Source organism: Leuciscus leuciscus (assembly GCF_965113295.1).
Source record: "Leuciscus leuciscus genome assembly, chromosome: 6".
Lineage (NCBI taxonomy): Eukaryota > Metazoa > Chordata > Actinopteri > Cypriniformes > Leuciscidae > Leuciscus > Leuciscus leuciscus.
Window position 1 is genome coordinate 27,983,447 of NC_138730.1, and position 23,947 is coordinate 28,007,393.

Genomic DNA, 23,947 nt, shown 5'->3' on the forward strand with positions numbered 1-23,947 from the left:
ACACACACACAAATAAATGCTGAATTAAATACATTTTATTTTATTTGTAAGAATATGTGTCATTTATGAGATCAGACACCCGTTCGCCGCCAAAATCTCACTCTGAACTCAGTTCAAAACTTGAGAGCCCTGAATCCTGTTGGCATAGCGAAGGAACAACAGAATACAAAATTATATAAATTGTTACATGTTATTTTGGTAAATTTTCCTTACAGACAATCGACGCTTTTTAATCCTTAATGACAAAATCAGAATGTTAAATTACGTTGGATAAGTGTGTGTGTGTGAATGTGACCCCTTTAAAAATAGGCTCTACCACATTTGTCTTCTGTATTTTTTCAGTGGTTTAATTTTACATTAATTATCATAAAACGAATAAAATAAATAGGCCTACAGAAAATAAATTTAACTTAATAATTGACATAGGCCTATTAACAAAACCAAAGAAAAAAAAAAGTGGGACAAGTAGCCTATTTTTTGTGACCATAAAAATGATGGATCATTTAAAAAATAATAATAATCGAATAAACTATTTAAAATTTAAAGTAATTTAAAAAAAGAACAAAATCCGTGATGGTGCCGGCGCCATATATATAGACTATAGGCTATCCTTTAATTATTGCAACTCACCAGTATTAAACTGTGCGTTGGAAGGTTTAAGGCCTCTTGCTCTTCACGAAGTTTCTTCTTTCTCGACCAGCTGTGGGCGAATGCAGTCACCATATTTCGGCACAACCCCATGGTCCTGGATGTCCTCTCCTTCTCGGCTGACATTGAGTTTGTGACTGCCAGGTTAAGATTGTGGCCGAAACAATTCAGCCATGGCCATTCTAATTTCCTAACAGCAGCCACGATATTGGCCCCATTATCTATCGTGATGCATGCAAGATTTTCTTCTTTTAACCCCCACTCTTTGAATGCGCTGCGGAGAGATTCTGCTAAATTATCCGCCGTATTACTTTCTGGTGTGAACGCAGTCTGCAAGCACCTGCTCTTCAGCTCCCAATTTTTAATGAAATGTATAGTCAGACTCATAAACGGAGTCATATTAACGCTGGACCACATGTCAGTTGTGGCAGAAAAGAAATCGAGGTCATGTGGTTCTGCAATTATTTTCTCTTTTGTTTCGTTGAGTAGTTGAGGAATGACAGTATTTGAAAAATATTTTCTGCTCGGAAGTTCGTACTGTTTATCAAACGACTCAAGCATTTCTCGGAAAGCAGGTTTCTCTACTGTGCGGAGCAGCGCGTTCTCAACTACCAAAAATGTTGCCACATTTCTAGTTAATGTCTTCCATTTATCGCTTTCTCTTTTGTATTTGGCCATTTTTGAGAAGGCCTCTGCAATACCCAGCTGACTAGCTGGGCGTTTGCGTTCAGAAGACATGAGTTGCGTATACGCGGCTGGGTGAGATGACCGGAGATGGCTCTGGAGATTCGATGTGTTTGCCCTTTTAATGCTTATTGCTTTCCCGCAAAGCCTACAAATGGCTTCGTCTAAATTAACTGGTTCGCCATTCTCGTTTGGCACGAATCCAAAATGTTGCCAGATCGGCGATGTCACATTTGGTTTTTCAACGAGATCCATGGCTGAACTTGCCTAACGGAAATGTGTCTTAACACGTATTATGTGACGTCACACACACTACCGCCGGTTATCCTCCACCAGCGGTGGCGCGGTTGTCATGCCAACCGTCACAGCCCTATGAGAACATGGATCCATCATGCCTTGTTACCACTGTGCAGGCTGGTGGTGGTGGTGTAATGGTGTGGGGGATGTTTTCTTGGCACACTTTAGGCCCCTTAGTGCCAATTGGGCATCGTTTAAATGCCACGGCCTACCTGAGCATTGTTTCTGACCATGTCCATCCCTTTATGACCACCATGTACCCATCCTCTGATGGCTACTTCCAGCAGGATAATGCACCATGTCACAAAGCTCGAATCATTTCAAATTGGTTTCTTGAACATGACAATGAGTTCACTGTACTAAAATGGCCCCCACAGTCACCAGATCTCAACCCAATAGAGCATCTTTGGGATGTGGTGGAACGGGAGCTTCGTGCCCTGGATGTGCATCCCACAAATCTCCATCAACTGCAAGATGCTATCCTATCAATATGGGCCAACATTTCTAAAGAATGCTTTCAGCACCTTGTTGAATCAATGCCACGTAGAATTAAGGCAGTTCTGAAGGCGAAAGGGGGTCAAACACAGTATTAGTATGGTGTTCCTAATAATCCTTTAGGTGAGTGTAGGTGTGTTTGGGTTGTTTTAAATTAAACAATATATATAATATATCATAGAGTTATTTGTTGTGGTGGTGATTAGACAAAATATGTGGTGACATCACAATCGTACTGCGTTGTGGGACATAGGTGCCTGAAGTACTCTCTAATTCCAGAGGTGAAGGTGGCCTTGACTTTTTGGATTTTGCTGATACTATAAACACCTTTAAAGTAAACTGGCTGAAAAGATGCCTTGTGAATCCAGTGTCGTTATGGTTTTTCATTCCTAATAATATCTTCAACAAACTCGGTGGCCTGTCTTTCCTATTAAAGTGTAACTTTTTTACCTAGCAAGTTACCCATTTCCTTATCTAACTTTCATCAGCAATGCCTTCTCTCGTGGAAATTGTGTTTTGTCCATAGTCCCATCGCGGATTTTTCAAGTGATAGTCAAAAGACAAACTGCTGCTACCTCTTTCTTGGTATTTGCTTGTCGAAATTGCTAGCCATTTTTCATAATACATTTCACACAATTATACATTTATACCTTTATTATATTATTACTTATCCTATTATATTTTTTATAATATTATTAGTAATAATTAAAACAATAATTATTAAAATAATTAAAAATAGCCTATATATTATTAGTAGTATTATTATTATACTTTATTATATTATTATTTATACCTTTATTATATTATTACATTTATACAATTATACCTAACTCTGCTGGCCATTGAGAGGACACTGGTCAAGTCACTGGAAAAGACGCCTAGTTGGAACGATATAGGGTCACAGAGCATTTTCTTGAAAAGGAACGTTGGGCAGAATTTACGTATAAATAAATGGACAATTTTTTATGATGTAGGCCGAAAATGAGCTTCCCCTCTTTGAAAGACCAGCAGCCGCCACTGACGTACACCTACATTAAACCCTAAACCTACCCGATAGTGTTAACAAAAGCAAATGTGACATAAAAACACAATCGTAACCATGGCATTTTAGCTTGTTTATGAACTCTTGTCTTTGCATGGGACAGGGGGCCCTGATTGCAATGTGTTCATTGTCAAACTCCAAAATTTGTTTATTTTTAATTCTTAAAAAAGTGTCATTAGGCCTATTTGATTAGAAAAAGTTAATCATTTTATTTTATTGACAAAATATTTTAGTTTGTCTTGAATATATTTTTTTTTTTTAAAGCTGTTATATGATCACGTTACAATGATACACCTATGGGGCATGTTGTCACATGTCACGTCCATTCTTTCAGGCAAAAATTATGATTATGAAAAAGATAATGAAACAAGACCACATATTTGTACTAGACGTGTGTAATTAATGTGGAAAAAAGATATACTCTGAACCCCATGTGGATTTACACAGACTGAGAAAGTCAAAAAGCGCTCGCCTAAATATTCTTCAACGTGTGGCCATGTGTGGCAAGATCCATAGAGAGCACCACTGTAATAAAGTCAGAAGGCTTAAGCCACTGTTCTTATGGGAGGAAAACCTTCAATAACACTCACAACTCGCTTAACACTCCCCTTTTAACACACATTTATTTTCATGTAAAGGGAGAGAGGGGATCATTTATTTCATTTGTGATGAAATATGAGCACTGAGGCTGTGTTGTATTGATTGCATGCATCCACTCTATCACTTCTGGCCCTTCCTTTGATTGGAAGATGTGCATGCTCCTGGAATCCCTAAGCAGATCTCCACAGTTGTCACGGAAAATGGATAGAACTGGCAGGCAGACGTGACTGACACATCTCTTAGGAAGGTTAAAACCTCACATTGTGAACCCATCTCCCACTAATGCAGGGCTTATTTTTAGCTATATTGTAGACTATGGTCATTAGATTGGGAAACGTGGCCTGTGTGTAATGTTGTAGGCAAGGGTGGAATTGCAAATGCAGTAGGATGCCACTCGCCTTGTTTTTTCCAAAATGGAAATGGGGCCGTCTCTTGTAAATATTTTTTTTTTACATTTCCTCTATGCAAGTATTGTTTTCTTTCCAGAAAGCAGCTCATATCGCAAATAGATATTTAGATATTCTGTTAACAAATTGAACCTCATTGTAAAGTGTTAACAGGATATCTAAATATCTTGCGATATGAGCTGCTTTCTGGAAAGAAAACAAAACTTGCATAGAGGAAATGTAAAAATTTAGATGTACAAGAGGCAGCCCCATTTCCATTTTGGGAAAAAAAACGCTCACACTGTTGTTGTTTTGTTCAAACATTATTGACCATGGCAAGCAGACTTTGGGACAAAATGAGAACCGAAAGGAGGATCAATATCAGCGTGGCGTTTTCAAGATGCCGAGAGCTCCACGTCTGTGACAAACTTCGACTTGACAGAGACGCGCAAATGTAGAGGTGAACTAATGTACATAAAACTAATCAATGTTATATAGCTCAACATGATGAAATGTTAGAATATGATCAGTATGTTATTCTAATGTTGATCTAACTTACTGCTAGTCTCATACAGATAAACTAACACATAGAATATCATTATTACTTTCAACACACTCAAATGCAGTTTAGTGTGATAGTGTAGACCAAGTGAAACAGCGCTGCGTTACCTCACAAGTTTCATTCGTCTAATAAACTGACCTGTGTGAGTATTAATTCTGCACTTGCGGGTAGTTCGGTAGAATGAAATGTCCTTATTCATTTATATCCGCAGGACTCGCGTGTGGCGCTGATATCTGTCTCTCATTACATTAGCAATCGCGCCCTGCTTCATACCACAGTCATGCTAAAAACATCAATGTATTCACTCATCCATAAACATTATTAGATCCATCTTGTCGCATGACAAGAAGTTCCATAATTCCGCTTATGCGTCATCAACCCACGCCTTTGTTATTGTAAGAGATTAGCGACCCCTAGTGGTGATTTTGTTTTTTACATATTGTAGCTTTAAAGGAGAACTCGGTAACTCTAGCGAACTCTAGTCACTTCTTCGCTGATTTTCCCTTTTGTTGTCGCATGTTTTCCCCACGAGCTCCCCCTACAGCTGTGGGGGGGCGTATATTTCACAACACAGTCGTAAAAAACTCACTTGCGGCGGCCTCCTCGCTACCGCTGCTCATGTGCGTTTGTTTTGATCGGAGCAAGCCAACTGTATCGTGTGGAGCTATGTCTACCGAGGTGGGTAATCTGGTAATACATCATACATGCGTGTGTTTATGTCGAATTGCCGTAAAGCAATTCGTGTTTCGCGCTCGTTCTCGTTCTAGTTCTCGTTATCACGAGACTTCCAATTTCTAACTTGCCGGGACGGTAGTGTTGCAAGTTGCAAGGTTGGTTTTCCGCCTGGGAACGCTGGGGGAGCGGGGAAAGTCACCAATATCACCAGAACAGGTTGTTTAACCATCCAAATGATTTCTAGACAGTTTTATTAAGTGAAAAAAGTTACCAAGTTCTCCTTTAACTTACATTAACAAATGGGACCTTATTGTAAAGTGTTACTAATATTCTTTTTCAGAGATCTCTTATTGTGATACTATGATTGTACATTTTATTATCATCATGCTGTTTGTTTTCTTCCATAAATAAATTACAGGGCCCGTATTCATAAAGATTCTAAGAATCCTCTCAGAAAACTCTTAATTTAGCTTAAAAACTTTTATGTAGGAGTCTTAGCTTAAGAGCGATTCGGGACCGATCTGAGAGCAACTCTGAGTAAGGAAAAGACAAAAACTTTTATCTTAGTGAGGAGGCGGGGTTGACCCCGTTGCTATGTATGACACAATCTTTTGAAGACTGTGATTGGTTGGTTGTCCAATAAGGAAAAAAAAAAAGTGATTTTAAGTATAGGGTCTATTCTAAGCCTTCGCTTTGAAATTACATGCGTAATTTTTCCTATTTGACCGTTCTCTCTTCTCTCTCTCTCTCACACACACACACACACACACACACACACACACACACACACACACACACACACACACACACACAAACACACACATATATGTGTATATAAATCCTTTTTTTTATTTACCATGCTGTTAATTTCCTATAAGGTATTTGATTGGCTTAGAATGATAAAAATTGTCCCACTCTTTCCAGTTACACTGATTGGTGGTGTGTCTATTTAAGTGGTGGTTTGAATGTTGGTTTTAATGTATCAAACATGGAATTTTCCCAGTTGCCAAATATCTTAATGTAGTGATTACTTTCATTTCTGGCGCTATGGCATTTCTGCGCTGTGTCGGAGATGTTAGCGTGTCTCTAATAAGATCAGTCACAAACATGATCCCTGCACGATCTAATCTATAGAGTCTTATTAACTCACTGTTATTCATTGTCTGCAACACATTTCTTCTCCCTCTTCGTCTTTCTGCCATTTTCTCCTCTGCTAAAGAAACTCTTAAGCCTCCTAAAAGTCCTCGTCCGTGCTCCTAACAATTTTGACCTTAAGACCTCTTTTAAGGGTTAAGATGCTTTCTGAATTACTCTTTTCTTTACTAGGATTTTTTCTTTAATTTTAAGAGTAAACGCCCACATTTCTAAGAATTTTCTTAGAATTTTGTCACTAGGAGCTACTCTTTGCATTACGATTCTTTATGAATACCGGCCCAGGTCTTTATATAACACTTGTCACTTTTGAGCCAGTATTATTATAATTTACAGAGGTAGGAAATCAGCAACACAAAGGAGTAACTATTGTCTTGAATTATATTGTAAGAAAGTGCGGTACCCTGCCATTTTTTGAAATTAATCTTTTTTTTAAATTCCCAAATTATTATTCAAAAGAATATTCATAAGACAGCATTTGAGGCATATTGTCAATCACCAGAAAAAAAGAATGTTAACTTCTGTCTATATTGAACAATTGAGATATTAAAGATATCTCCTGTGTGATTTCTCATTCCGAGCTTAATCAAAGCCTCCTGATCTGCAGGTTTCCTTGAGCCACGTCTAATGTCCACATTAGCGTAATTTAAACAAGTGTAGACACGTGTGGGCAGTTATTCTCCAATGTGTTGCCATGTGAGGTAAGATCACCACTGTAAATAAAGTCAGAAGTCTTAAGCCACTGTTCTTGTGGGAGGAAAACCTTCAATAAGACTCACATGGCGACATTCATTTTTCCTGGCCAGTGACATAATTGCTTGCTGATATTTTCCGAGATGCACTGCATAGTGCAGATAAAAGCATTAAATGTCAGCCCCTGCTTACAGAGAGACTGGTTGTGTACTGGGTCATTGCTGAATCTCTAAAACTAAAAGGCGGATGCTTGAAGGTCACAACTACTGCTCAGATAGTGTCCTTTGGGAAACATGCCTCCATATCTGGTTTATTTCAAAGACAACAGTCATCAAACCTGTCGTTTTATCTGGTGGTCATCCTCTCTGAGAGCACTAAACTCCCACACAGTTTAGCCAGTTGCATTGAATGTTCTGCTATATTTTCTTTTAATATCAAGTTTGTTGTTTTAAATCTGGATGACACAATTCAGTCTTTTAATCTCATTTCACACTTTCACTTTTAAAAATGGTTCTTCTCTTATAATATAATGGTAACACTTTACAATAAGGTCCTTCAGTTAACATTAGTTAATGTATTTACTAACATGAACTAACCATGAGCAATACATTTGTTACTGTATTTGTTAATCTTTGTTAACATTAGTTAATAAAAATACAGCTGTTCATTGTTTGTTCATGTTAGTTAAATAGCTAGGGCTGTGTCATTCAAGACAAAATACAGTCATATATTGGAGTGGAGGAATGTGAGTATTTCAACATACTCAGGAGTCAGGCTTGCCCTTTTTTTAATAACAATGTTCCCAGCAACTAAGAAAAGCCTTTCAGATGGCGTTGATGTGGCAGGTATAGACAAATAGGATTTGGCTACTGCAGCCAGGGCGGGGAACCTTATGGCGTTATCCTTCCACCATGTAAGGGGGTTGTTATCCCTTGGGATAGGGTTTTCCCCAAAATACAAAAGCACCTCTTTCCTGACTGTCTCACTGTCCCCATCACCATCCTCCTGGTCCATGTTTTCTTCATTGCCGTCTTCCCCCTCAGAATCTGTGCCCAACAAAGTGTCCAACAAAGAGCAGGAGCAGGACCTCTTCTTTGGTGGGGAGCTTGCTGAGGCTTCCTGCCCCACAGCTGCCTGTAACAATCTCTGCTTCCTTCTGATATCAAGAGCAACAGTCTGTATTTGTACTTGTAGTTTGAGTGCATCATCTGCTGGAAGGAACTTCAATTTCCGAAAAAGGGGATCAAGTGCAGCAGCAATAAGAGACACATTTTTCCCATCCTCTTGAAATACAGAAACCTCCTGCCACCTTGACAATATATCCTCTTCTGCTTTGGTCTGGAAAAAGGTCATGGCAGCAGAATCAAATTATTTATTTGGGGGGGGGGGGACAGAGACAGTGACATAAGATTGACCACTAAGGAAAACCGTGGCTTGCTCATAGGGCTTGAGCACCTCTTCCAGTTCCTCAAGAAGAATCCATTGATCGTTTTTCAGATCAAGATAGTGCTTTCCGCGCTGTGTGATTTCTGGATCTGATAGCGTCGCAACCACTGGCCATCACTGCTCTAAAAGACGTTCAATCATATAGTATGAACTGTTCCAACGGACTGCTACATCCTGTATCAGTTTATGTTCAACTGTGCCCATCTGTTTTTGTTTTAGCTTCAGCTTAGTGGTAGCTGGCTCACTTTTCTTTATGTGTTTTACGAGGCACCGTGTAGCTGAGAGTGCCTTGTGAATCACAGGGTTGGCCATTGCATGGTTGACTACCAGTTGTGGTGTATGCCCAGCACACCGATGGGATACCACCCCAAATCTCTCTTCCAAGATTCTGAGAGCTGCCACAATGTTACGTGCATTGTCATGGACAATAGCAAGGACATTCTCAAACGAAATGTAGAATTTTTCTGCCACATTCTCCAGCCAGGAGGCGATGTTTTCTGCTGTGTGGCGTTCTTCAACTGGAAGTGTTGTCAAATTGAAGGAGACAAGATCCCAACTGTCATCAATAAAATGACTAGTTACCCCTAAGAACAGTAGGCTTCTGTGACCAGACTTGTCCAGGCATCAGTGCTAAGGGAGATTTGGATGTGGCCATTTTAAGTTTGTTTTTAAGTTTCTCCACTGAAGTTTCGTACTTGTTCTCCATCATAGTAGTGAAATGGCGCCTACAGGGCAGAGTGTAACCTGATTCAAAGGTGGTCAGCATTTCTTTGAATCCCTCGCCCTCAACCACAGAAATCGGCCTCACGTGCTTTAACAATCATTGATAAGACGCTCTCAGTAAGTATGGCAGCCTCCTGGGGGGTGCAGGGGGTTGTATTTTTCTTGCGAAAGTAATTTTCCACACTATTCTTCTTATCCCTGAAAACATAAAGTACACACACATTAAAATAAATATAATAATAAACCAACAACAAAGAAAAACAATATACGATTTTTCTATGTATCCACCTCAGCCTACAGGCTATGCCCATTGATTAAATATCAGCAAGTAGGCTAATCAAATCCTATGTGTGTAACATAAAGATTTCAGATTAATATATAAATTTTCCTTAAAATTTGAATTAACAGTAACTTAAACACTTTGCAGTTTGAATGATGTCCTGTATAAACAAAATGACGGAGTATGTTTTTATGTTTCCACTGTTCGATCGCGCCCGTGCCCATGCCCGCGCCTCACACACACACACACACACACACACACACAAACACACACACAAATATAATTAAACACGCTGCGACTTTTCGATCGCGCCCACGCCTCCCTCTCTCTCTCTCTCTCTCTCTCTCTCTCACACACACACAGTTAATTAGTAATTAATTACACAGAAAACATACACTGTAGCCTAAAACTTTAGGTTTCGACAACGTATTATAGCCTACTCCAACATCGAGTGCAAAGTGGGGAGTTGAAAAAAAACTTACGGTGCTCTGTCATCTGCAGCTGCTCCCGGGTGGCGCCTCTTCAGGTGCTGGTGCATTGCCATGGTGCTAGAATGGAAGGCCATCTCCATTTTGCAAAGACGACATATCACAGAATTGTTTCCTTTTAAATTAAAGAATTCTCATACTTTAGAGGAACGAGTGCGTGCCGCCTTGCACTTCTGAAAGTCTGAGGAGCTACTGTGTTGCTACTACTCTCCAACACCGCCATCTTTGTTTTGGGTCTGACGAATCGACGTAAACTGAGCAACAGGAGAACTGGATATTAAGAGAAAAAACACTTACGTATTCACAGACTGATCGCTTGTCCTGGCCTTCTCCTAAATCGCCTCTAGTTTATATCTGTTCCTACAGTTGCTGTCTCGCCCTTGCAATTAGCACAGCAAGAGCAAATATCCTGAAAATGGGAGAAATCAAAACTAGCTCTTGGACAGCGCTACACTTAAAGGAACACGCTGACTTTTTGGGACTTTAGCCTATTCACCGTATCCCCCAGAGTTAGATAAGTCCATACATACCCTTCTCATCTCTGTGCGTGCCGTAACTCTGTCTGACGCACCCACCGCTAGCCTAGCTTAGTACACATACTGGATGTAAACAGCTCCAGCTAGCATACTGCTCCCAATAAGTGACAAAATAACGCCAACATTTTCCTATTTACATGTTGTGATTTGTATAGTCACAGCGTGTACAAATAACAAGGTCACATGAGACACAGCCATCTTCTAACCGTATGGAACTATTTTCTCAGAAGAAAAAACACTTACACGCTCTCTTCGTATTCACAGACTGATCGCTTGTCCTGGTTGCTTGTTAAATTAACATGAACAAAGATTAATAAATGTACAGTAATTAGTGTAAAATGTAATAAAGTACAGTTCATTATTAGTTCATGCTAACTAATGTAGTTAGTAGTTAATGTTAACTAATGAACACTTATTGCAAAGTGTTACCAATAAAGGAATGTTATAATTTTCTCTAGGGCAATGTTGCCAGCTGTCACATGAAGGTGTCCTCTGTAGGAATGAACAGTTGAAACATTTAATAACTTTGTCACTGGACCTTCCATGACAGTGAACTTAAAACCCAGAGGTGATGTGTGTGTTTTTTTTTGGCACTGCATAAACAAGAATGCTTATCACTGTGTCTTTTGAGACTTGAGGTGTGAAGATGATGCTTCTATTGCCTCATGATATCCCATTTAGATATTAATTATTTTCTGTTTAACCGTTGTCACTCCTATGACAAGGTCGGATCCTTAAATGTAGTTAGGCCTATTGAAAAGGAAATAGTGAATAACAAATGTTATAAAATAAAACAGTTCGCCTATATTACAGATTGGAATTTGCTGTCTTGCTGTCTGCATTTCCTTCATTATCTGGTCCACTCATTCATTATTATTATTATTTTTTTATTTATTTTAGTTTTGTAAAGAAATTCAAATGTAGGCTCAATTTATATTTGTTTACAAAACTAACTTCAAGCATCTCAGCATAAGAGTTTATAAAAAGGTTAACATAATCATACACACTATTATTATTCAAAAGTTTGGGGTCAGCATCATCTGAATAAAACCAACAAACATAATTTTTTTTTATAATGTTTCAAAATATTATTGTTTTACAATAATTATTGTAACATTTATTAAAATTATTATTATTATTATTATTATTTGATCAAGCAAATGCTGCCTTGGTGAGCGTAAAAAGACTTATTTCAAAAATATATATATATAAAAAAAAAAAAATGTACTGACCCCAAACTTTTGAATACTAGTGTAAATTGAGTTAAGTGTGTCCAAACTTCTGACTGATGATGTATATTTGCGCCCCTCTCTTTGTGATTTGTTGAATCTATCTGAGATACTGCCACAATTAACATTGCAATCCTCTTGCTTGCTATTTTTTGTGAGAAATGTCCACCAGAGCTTTGATCAGATTGCTTTCTCTCTCTCTCTCTCTCATTTCACCAAAGGTCAGAGCTCTGCAGGAGAGCCAAACCGAACAGATCTGCAGATTGTGTCTCTGAGAATTTCAGAGAATGGATGAAACAGAGACATCACCCCTTTAAGGAGTTCCAGCCAGCTCTGATTCCCTCCAATCTGTCGGGAAATGCTTTTGTCGAAATGTGGTAAACGTGAACAAAGGTGACCTTTACGTGTATCTGAAGGGAAGTCTCCCTTCTCTATCCATTTGTGCAGGCCTAGGCTTCTATTCACTGAATATGAGGCTGAAGGAATCTATTTATACTGTAGCCTTCATAATTTAAAGCAGACCACCGTACTGTGGCATGCAGCGCCTGCAATGTGCTTGGTACTGAATCCTGATGTTTCTCTAAAATCAGTTTGTGTAGCTTACAGATGTAATGGCTGGTGTGATCCACAGTAACATGTTACCAATTAGGGATACACCTATTACAATTATGGCCAATAAGATAATTGATAATTAGATAATTTTCATGTTATAATCGAGAAATACACAATTTTGCCTACCTACATTCATTAAAAACAATACACTTACACTAAAAGTGGACATTTAGAATGATACCAGTGAATTTAGGTGTCACAAAATTATAATGTACAGTATGAAAAATGGATATTAATTTTGAGATTTGCTTAAGATTATACATTTAACAGTGAGAAGCCAGACTTTTGTGCATCCAGTTATTAACAAAAGGTGCCATGGCATTTTCATGTTTTTGGACATTTAACATGGCAATACCCTAGCTTTTTTATGTATTGGAGCATCCTCTAAATACCATAACATGGTAATCATGGTATGTTACTTATACCATGGCACTTTTTTGCTAGGGTGTTGCTGCAGAACAGACAAATCCAAAGTTAACAGTTTGGTTCATCCAAGGAACTTGTTTTACCTCAGTTATCACTTGCAATTTGCCAAGATTGAATTTTGTGATGAAATGCCAACTTCATTTGCAACACAATGACAGTGTGTACTTTCTCATTTCTAGCAGAAAAAAACTGAATTATATAAAATAATTATGACTATTTTCAAACAAGTTTCAGTCTTTCTCCTTCTTTCCATGGCAACAAACATAGTCCTGTATCAAACTGACACCATTGGTTTAGCCAGTGTTAATTCCTGCCCAATTGGGCTTATCAGACACAGATTTTTAATTCAGTTTGGAGCTGCTAGTGGTGCAGAAATGACCCGCTTCACCTTTAACGTCTGCAATGAAAAATGCTTTAAGCATCCCCTCAATGGATTTATAATGTTGCGGAAGTTAAATGTTTGCCTGGGAGCCATGATAAATGAGTGAGTATATCATGAAGTTTGCTGATGACTGTCCCATTTCTTCCTCAAATTTAACATTCCCTGCTATCAGCAGCACTCCTTTTTTTTTTTCATAAAATATTTTAAATTGGGCCCCGATATTCCGATTAACTTTTAAAGCATATCTCAGTCACATTTTAATTACTCTGAGCATGTGCTCAGACAGAAGCTCAATTAAAGCTCATGTATTAATAATTAAATTCCAGGGTAGACTTACAGATGGAGAAATGAGACCATCATTGCACTCACTTATCTATCTCATTCATAATTGCTAATTATGTGCCTTGCTATTCTTAATGATGACTGGGAGCAGCGTGTAACTTGAGTCACTTTCCGGAAGCAAATTCATATCTTGGGGTATAACATGTTTTGTGTCAGCAACTTTGAAACTGTTGATACCGTACAATGTCAAGCAGTGAAGGGCTATGTCCAAGAGCCACAATAAGTGTATTTAACTTTTGACAGTTTAAGGGAGTTTTCCTTTCCACTGTTGTAAAGCTGCTTCTATAAAGTCATCACAGCATTATCAGTGGTAAAAGTTTTTGTAGTGTTTTAGAAGATTTTTAGTGTCTACTTAAATGAACAAAGATCCAAATTAAAGGTAGGGTAGGTGATTTCAGAGAGGCTAGCAATAGCAAGCTAGCTTTAAAATCCTAAGATCCCACCTTCACTTCAGAGTAGGGGGAGGGTGGCCACCATTGATCTGACCTTGGCCACCCCACTCACAATTGATGCTTCTCTTTTTATCTTGACAAGAATTGGGTTTATTTAGCCTAGACGTAGGACCGTATCTTTACAACCACATCAAATGGGAGACTTTTCAGGTGTGCTCCTCAACTTCGCCTCAACACCAGGTGCAAGTCAAACGAGTGCGGAAAAGATAGAGTTGCAGAGGTAGCTTCAGTATCAACAGTCAATGGCGAACAGTAGATACATGAGATTGTGAAAGAGTTATTACAACATGAGTAAATATGGAGGTGATTAAAGCAGCATCAAAACGGTTGTTATATGCGTTTAAATTAAATGCGTCTTAAATGTATGCAAAAATATAGCCTACTGCTATGTGAGATCACAATATAATCACAATATATAATATAAGTAATTTAATGTAAAAATAGATGCATGTGCTGTGCATTTGTAGCAAATAGGCACCAGTTTTGTGTTATTTGGTAAAGTACGATACAAATTACAGATTAAAACTACATTTAATAATGTACTAATTTTACATCCTGACATTTATGTGCTGCCGGCTTCTGCCCTTGCCATATTCACATTCTTGCACATGAGGATTCAAAATAGAACACATTTTTACCTTTTTACTGAGATCAATTTATGTATGGAGCTGTTACAATTTATTTATTTTGACAACTAAAAGAATGTTAAACAATCAATGTTTACTTTTTTATTTGCACGTTTTTGAAACAGACCTCACAGTCTTAACTCAGAATTGTTGAAGAATTCATCGACTGAATTTTAAAAGAGTTATATTTATTAAATAAAATTCAATGAAGGTTGACTAAATGTCTCATTCATGAGTTTACAATAATGAAGAACAAGCTTTTGGGGGGTTTTAAGAACCAGAAGATTTCTGTCCCACCCCAGACTGGTTGCTGGCCCCTGCCTCAATAATAACCAACTGCAGAACTGCAGATCCATACATCACAGCAATGTGAGGACAGCAGTGTCTGGCCAGCAGTCTCATATTGATGCGGGGGTGGAGCTTATAGCATCAAGGGTAGGTTTAGTGGTGGGGTGGGGTGGGGTGGGGTTGGGGTGGGGTTGGGGTGGGCATTCATTAAGGTAGAGCTTAGTTATAGTGAAGGTTAGGGTTAGTAGTTGGGGTGGGATACACGATCTTCAGTGCCACCCTAACTTCAGGTCTGAGGCTGCTGGCCTGGTGCTGCTCTCCTCAGACTGCTGTGCCGATCGGAGCTGCGGGAGTGTGTGGAGAGCATACGACTCCTTGTGCTTTTGGATCGCTTTCGCAGTGCTTCGATGTCATGTGCCGATTGGTCTGCGAGAAGCCGATGTATCTCGAACAAGCCCTGTTTGTGTTTGGAGCTGCCGCGCTAGCATTGCTGGGCAACATAAGATGTATATAGTGACGTAAGATCTGGCTCTGTGGCGGCTCTCTAGCCTGTGGAAAGGCAAACCGGTTCTTAGAAGGCTTGTCAGTCGAACCAAACTCCGAACTGGCAATAGCTCTGGCTCTGAACTAGCACCCGGTTCATGCTGGTGGAAAAGGGAGAATGGCGGGCTGGTGTCAAGAACACATTCTCTTAATTCCTTATGAAAAATAATACAATAAAATAAAGAATTACTGTATATTATATTACAGTATACTCACTACAAAAAACTAGACTACACCACTGGTCTACCCTACATTTAACTGATCCAACATTTGTCAATTTGTAGTCACACATTATAAGGATCACTGATTTCAGTGATTGGTGGTGGGCTCACAAGTTATCAGTTATGGTTAAGTTCTCAACTGGGTGTCATAGGAAACACAGCTGGCAGTTTTCCTTTAAGTCAGAAGTTAATATTCTTGGAGCTGCATTCAGGGGTTTCGGGGAAAAGAAGCCTGCAGTATATATGATAAAATACTGTAGTATGTTTGCAGAATTCAAACTTGTAATGACAAATATACTCTATTTGAAAAATTTGTGGTTGGTAAGATTTGTTAATGTTTTTGAAAGAAGGCTGCATTCTGTATTAATAATACAGTAAAATTGTAAAATATTATTACAATGTACAATAACTGTTTTTAATTTTAATATAATTTAAAATGTAATTTATTCTTGTGATGGAAAAGCTGAATTTTCAGCATCATTACTCAGTGTCACATCCTTCAGAAATCATTCTACTATGCTGATTTGGTGCTCAAGAAACATTATTATTATCAATGTTGAAAACGTGCTTAATATTTGTGTGAAAACCATGATACTTTTTTTCAAGGTTCTTTGATGAATAAAAAGTTCAAAAGAGGAGGATTTATTTTATTATATTTTGTTATGCCTAATCCTGTTAGTTAGCCTATGTCTAATCCTACACCAGATTTCACAAATATATTCACTTGATATGAAATCAACATTATAAATGACATTTCTACAATCCTGAGTTATATTATACTTTAAAAACTATGAAGTTATAACTTACTTTCACAGTGGTGTGCACAGAACAACCTGGAGCTTTTTTCAATCTCCTCCTCGCTGCCTTTGGAATAGGAATGTGGGAAATGTTCACGTTCGCAAATGTTACAGAAGAATCGATTTGTCAGGCTTAAAGTTTTGTCTCATAAACTTTAACCTATATTATATTTGCTCTATGGTCACACTTTAGGCATAAAATCTCAAAGAAATTTCAATGAAAATACCACAGGGGTGTATTACTCTTACGAATCAATAGGTAACTCCGTACGGTCGCTCAGTTCCGGTTAATGCTGGCTTGCTTTGAGAACTGTGTTCTGAGAACATATTCTGTAGTGGGTTTTTTGTGAGGATCATTTTTGTATTTGTTATGGTTATGGTTAGGGTTAGGGTTTTTTCTAACACATTGATTTTTTTATTTAATTTTTCTGCTGTGCGGCAATGGTTGTGAAAGATTCTCACTATCCAGCTGAATGTGATTAATGTTTCCTTAAACTAGCTCAGAATACTGGTGTTCAAGGTTGCAACACCTTCAAACAACATGTAATTTATGATGTTTTAGTGGAACAGTAGTTACTACAGTCAACAAGAAAGATGTTTCACTGTGTGGGCCTGAGCACATGACCTCCCCGGGGGAAAGCCTACTTTTAGACGCTCCTCTAACTTTACCATGACGATGCTAGCCTCATTTTAGCCTGCCAAAGTTACATATTAAACCATCACAAATAGCATTAATAAGGGTTAATAGAGCTGAAGGCTCTTACGGCTTTCCCTGTTTTAGAGAAAACTATAAATAGCACTAAAGTGGCACATTTAGTGCATGCTTCTGGATCAACATCCTTTTTTCTTTTTTTTTAATCAGTATTGTTGCTACAAGGATGTCCTGACATGTTCTTTTTAAGCCACTGGAATGATATGGTGATATAAATGAGTTCTTGTTGTAAAACTAAAATACAATCAAGATCAAGAATATATTCAGCATTTATTTTTGAGAAATAAAAGTGCACTATTTTTTTAGAACAGAGGTGCCCAAACTTTTAACTACAAAGGGCCAAAAATAAAACTCATGGCTCGAAAGTAAATGTTGCATTATACCAATTATGTTAACATTTATTGTATGAATGTTTTGCAGCTGTATTGTATTACAGGCACAATATGTAAGTTTAAAAAAATATATATATTAAAATATCCCAAAACAACTAGAACAGTGTTATATATTTTTTTTACTTGTGTACTTACATTATCACAAATGTTTCCAACAATGTTTAAATCCAGAGAAATCAGCAAATATAACCAGTGTAATGGCATGTGTCATTGCATCACCTGTCAATGACGTAATATCCGCGTTACCCTCGATTTACGGTTTTACTTCCGTTGAAACCATGGAAACCGATGCTTTAATATATTATGAATTTTATTTGACAGCAACTGTTTGGATACTTTTGTTGACAGAAAACGTCTTGGTTACTAATGTAATCCTTGTTCCCTGAAGGAGGGAACGGGAGACTTAATATCGACGTGACAACGTAATTGGGATCACTTCAGGGAGCCCTATCAACTTCGAGTGTCTACAGAACAAGCCAATGAACATTGGCGTGCGTGAATCGCATCACGGGTATAAACAGGAAGCGGGCGTACGCACATCGTTTTTCGCTGAGGAGCCGAGATGGAGACGGCCGTACAGCGATGGTCAGCAACAGTGGCGATGGCACGTTGTAACGGTGGTGGCCGCCCTAACTTAAATAAATTATTTTAAAGAAAAACTTCGGGCGCCAGACAGGATTAAACCTGTCAAAAAATTTACTTATTACTTATATATATATATACCGTACCCCTGAGGTCTACGGTATCGCCGGCGATACCAGCTCGCTTTTTTTTTATTAGTGTAAAAGAAACTCATAAATACTCTGTTGACTTTGATTTTCCATAGGAGTTTCATACATCAATCGATTCTGTTAAATGTGTATTATTTTTGTGTATACTCACAATAAAAACAAAGTGTTGTGCTTTTTGCCAAATAAAGAAAAATAAACATGAAGCGAGTTCTGCCTTCTCTCTGCCAGTGTAGTCCATTCTGAAACGCGTCCGAAAATTAACAATAACTCAGCGAATACTCAGTCAAACAGACATACAGACACACAGGCATGAAGCTTGAATTCTCTTCTTTTAAATGAAGTAATTTATATAAAAAACAAATATTCTCATCTTGTGAAATCTGTATTAAAAGAGAGCGATTCCAGTCGAGCTCATCTCATCTCATTACGTTATAATCGGCCCCGCCCACGGAGAGCGCGCGCTATTCAAACGCAAATGGCTGAGGCAATCCTGTGAACGCCCCCATCAGCTCGAGAAAACACACAAGTTTATTTAGATCATTGTTTACACCGTCTTGCAGCGCTGTGAGGAATAATACTAATGGAAAATGTCCCTCAGAAGTGCGGGTATATCGAGGAGCGAGCTGAGGAATACAAGTAAGTTTTTTCCTTCTCACGTGAATTTCTTCACGTGGGTTTCTGTTTATGAATGAATAAACGGCAGAGATGCGCGCTGTTTACCACAGCTGGCAAAGACAGTTTAAATTTAAATCGCGTGTGTGAATGAATGATGATGTTTTAGCAAACTGCATTGCTATACTGAGATAAGTAAACATCGACTGAATGTTGAAATAAAATGTAGGCTATTTGTATAAGCAACGTATTAAACTGCAAATTAACAATATGCCCTAATATTTCATGAAAACAATGTTACAGTCAGACGAAATATGAAAGACAACATTTTGTTGACTAGATTTGGGTACAGTTTTTACTGTAGAATATACTGCCACATCAAATAAGCTTTTGTTTAGCAATTTCTATATATAAAATACAATTTTTGTCAAAAATAAAGTCATCAACTAAGATGTTAGCTGTTCCAATGTTGGTTATATTCAAACTAATGAATACATAGATAAAATGTAGGCCTATAATCATTTTTTTTACAAAGAAAGAGTACACTTGAAATATTGTTGAAATTGTAATTATTGTTGTAATTGTAACCGTTTTAATAAAATAGCAAAACATATTTACAAGATAGATGTAAGCAAAATCTTAAATGGTCAATATAAGTCTTCTTCTAAATATATCTTTTGTCCTTGCATTGTGGCTCAGTCAGTGTCACACCTGAGTGAATGGCTAATTATGCAGAGTGGGTGTATTCTAAGGTGTAAACCACTCCTCGTTCACGCCCCCTCGCATATTGGCTTTCCAAGCAAAACCTGTTTTACATCAATTGAAATCAATGTATGGTTTTATGTGAACGATAAAGCAAGACTATTTTCACATAATTTTGAAGAAAAAACTATAGGCGACGACATCCATTAGTCAAAAGTCTTATTGCCACATATTTAGTATGTGTTTTGTGGCCTTATTTCAAAAACTTTTTTTTTCAAAAAAGTTTTTTCGATAACCACGCATAAACATTATTCTCTCAAAAATGAAAACATGTACATACATGTGGCTCACATATTATTGTAGTCCTGTTTGTGCTATATAGAGTGAATTTACACCTTTGCCATTAATATGTTTATAAGCAACTGAAAAAAGCACAAATGTCAGAGCATGTCAGAACACCCCCAGGGCCCAAAAAAACGCTCAGACTCCAGAGGGTTAAAGGGGTGGTTCGGGATTTTTGACATCGGACCTCATTTTTAAGTCAGCCTGGTTGTTATTCATCAGTGGAGACATTTTTCTTTCAAAATTATCCAGTCCTTATATTTGGATAGTTAGCCGATGCTAGGCTAGCGCGAGTCAATGGTATATGTTAGCCAGCCATTAAAAACCGTTTTACCCACTCCACAGTGCACCAAACGCAAATCAATTATAACACTAGACTATCGATGCAAATGTCTGTTGAGAGAATAATGTTAGAAATCAAACTTACCTTTCATCTCAATGATCCCAAAGGAACTAGTTTCTCAGCAGCTGCGGAATTTTACTTTGCTCCGGTTAGTAATGCGGCAAAAAGTAAACACAGAACAGAAGCGCACTACAGTCGTTACATCCAGCTAACGTTAGCTAGCATTCCTCAGCGATATCAAAGTCGCGGCAGTGTGTACCGGCTCACTCGGTTGCCTAGGTAATCAATATCACTCCGCTGCTGCTGTAGACAAGGCTTATGATTACAGGGAACAAATTATAACTAATGCAATGTGATGAAAAGGTAAGTTTGATTTCTAACATTATTCTCTCAACGGACATATACATCGATAGTCTAGTGTTATAATTGATTTGCGTTTGGTGCACTGTGGAGTGGGTAAAACTGTTTTTAATGGCTGGCTAACATATACCATTGACTCGCGCTAGCCTAGCATCGGCTAACTATCCAAATATAAGGACTGGATAATAAAAAATTATGAAAAAAATGTCTCCACTGATGAATAACAACCAGGCTGACTTAAAAATGAGGTCCGATGTCAAAAATCCCGAACCACCCCTTTAACCCAGGATAGCAGAAAAGGTAACCACCTGTTACACAACAAATTATAATAATAATCCCAGACAAAAGGTAATTTCACAAGGGATATTTATTCTTCCACATAGGTTCAAAATTATAATCACACAGAAAACGAAATGGTCAAAAAATAAATAAATCAAACAAAATAAGAAATGAAGTTCACGCATTCACACTAGCGGTCTCTGGTCTTCAGGATCCAAGCCCCGTGCCGGAAACCGACCGCGTCACGCTAATCCACGTTGGCAGATTCGTGTCCACATTCATTCACAAAAATGTCCATAAAAAAAGAAAAGAGAGAAAAAAGAAAACATTGGATAAACATCTCATTAAGTTCGTGGTAAATCACCAACATTAAATCAACAGCAACAATAATTTTAACGGACAACAACAATTATAAACAAAACACTACGCACACAGAATGTGCGAATATGAAAGCTATGCGAGTGGGTGCGTGCGTGTGTAGGAGTGTGCATAATGGCGGCGCAGAGGTACTGACCACGTTTGCAGGAATTGAAGGCACCAATGAGTATCGCGGGTCACCAGACACCATGATAGGTGGATAAGCGGTTTTTGCCTTGTCTTCAGGACAGCTCACGACAGTTGGTCTAGAAGTGCAATGCTTCAGGCACGCACCAGACATACACATGAAACAGCTGATTGACACGCAGCCGTCTTTCCATCATAAAACCTCACTCATACTGGCAACCCCATGTGCAAACAAACGGATGACGCTTCTGATTCAGGTACGACACGCTCCCTTTAAATACAACTCCCTTCTGTCGTTAATTGACACACTCCACCCAGAAACACGCTAAAAATGAAAGTGAAAGTAACCAACGTTGTGGGACAGATTCTCTTGTTTGCCACAACGTTACGTCTCCCGTTCCCTCCTTCAGGGGAGAGTGACGCTGCGGAAGCCACATCCTGCCCGAAGGGAGGTACCATGTGGAGAATACACATATGGACTGGCCGGATAGGGGCAGTGCAACATATGGAATGTCACTGGGGTGGCTCCAGAATGAGCAGCCCGATCTCATCCCAAGGCGTCATATACTGACGCTTTTGACATTTTGTCTACATCCAACGCACATGGCACCCTTTAGCGTCAATATGAGACGCAGATAGATATGGGCCAGAAGGCGCCTCCTAGCGGTCTAACCCTAACCCTACCCCAGACCTAAACCTACCCATAACCGAACAAAGCTCTGTGCGTGTCATATTGACGCTAAAGGGTGCCATGTGCGTTGGATGTAGACGAAATGTCAAAAGCGTCAGTATATGACGCCCTAGGATGAGAATGCGTTGGAATGAGAAGGGGGAGACAACACCGGACAGTGACGGCAGAGCGGACTCTGCCAAGGGAAAAACACGGGCAGTGCCACGCTCCCAACAAACTGGACCACAATACATATGCCTACGTATTAAACATTGATATCTTATTAAATTGCCTGAATACTAAGACTGGGACGAGCCCCCATTTTGTCACAACCTGGCTCAAGGGTCATGACAAAAGAGGGAACGAGGCAGCATAAATAATCAAAAGTGATTTATTTAACAAAAGAATCACCAAACATAACTATTTAAATGCAGATGGTAAGTCTCTATAACATAAGTAAACCCAAAACAAGATATGGCAGTCGGAGTGATCAGGTCATGGTTGACGTCTGGATTGCAGAGAAGAGAATGCTCGAGTAGTTTGACCAAGTGGAGCTTTATCTCCACTGGCTCACAGGTTCCAGGTGCACCACTCACAGGTTCCAGGTGCACCCAATCAGCAATCACCTCAACGGAACAAAGATGATTAACAATCACACAGGGGCCGTCACAGGGAGCTGATCGTGGAAGAATACGCATATGGTATTGCCGCAGGAATCACCACATATGGAACACAGCCTAGTACAAGTTACACGACGCTCCGCAATGTCCGACTGCCGAAGGGATGCAGAGGGTTCGCCGGGGTGGGGAACTCGACTGGAGCAAAAAGCGCATGTATCCGTTCCAGTGGAAGAGAATGGCAAGCCGTGTCTAGCAAGCCGACACTAGAGCGGGAACTTCTGTGTTATCGACTGGTTGAAGCGGACACACAGGAAGAAACCGGCTCAACACAGGCTATAAAACCTAGCGAACGTGTTAGGTGTCGCCCAGCCTGCAGCTCTACAGATGTCTGTCAGCGAGGCGCCGTGTGCCAGCGCCCAAGAAGAAGCGACGCCCCTAGTGGAGTGGGCTTTCAACCCGGGCTGGCAGGGCACGCCTTGGGCTTCGTAGGCCAAGGCGATGGCATCCACTATACAGTGGGCCATCCTCTGCTTGGAGACAGCCTTTCCCTTGTGCTGGCCTCCGTAACAGATGAAGACCTGATCTGAGTCCTGAGGCTTTGCGTTCTGTCCACTTACAGACGCAGAGTGCGAACGGGACAGAGAAAAGCCAGGGCTGGGTCTGCCTCCTCCGAAGACAGCGCTTGCAGGTTCACTACCTTGTCCCGGAAGGGAGTGGTAGGAACCTTGGGCACGTATCCGGGTCTCAGGATCACGTGAGAGTTATCCGAACCGAATTCTAGGCACGATTTGTTGACCGAAAATGCATGCAGGTCCCCTACCCTCTTGATAGAGGGCAATGCAACCAGGAGTTACTGTCTTACAGGACAGAATTTTTAACTCAGCTGATTGCAAAGGCTCAAAGGGTGTTCTCTGAAGTGCCGAAAGGACCAGAGACAGATCTCAAGAGGGTATAGAGAGAGGGCGAGGCGGATTTAGTCTCATCGCCCCTCTCAGGAACCTGACGATCAGGTCGTGCTTTCCCAACGACTTACCTTCAGCTGCATCGTGATGTGC

At 39.3% G+C, this 23,947-nt stretch overlaps 1 long non-coding RNA gene across 1 annotated transcript in view; it reads right to left on the bottom strand.

Annotated features, from left to right (window-relative positions):
- Positions 1-23,947, bottom strand: part of LOC309500614 — a 552,694-nt gene that overhangs the window by 434,818 nt on the left and 93,929 nt on the right. The window lies entirely within an intron of this gene.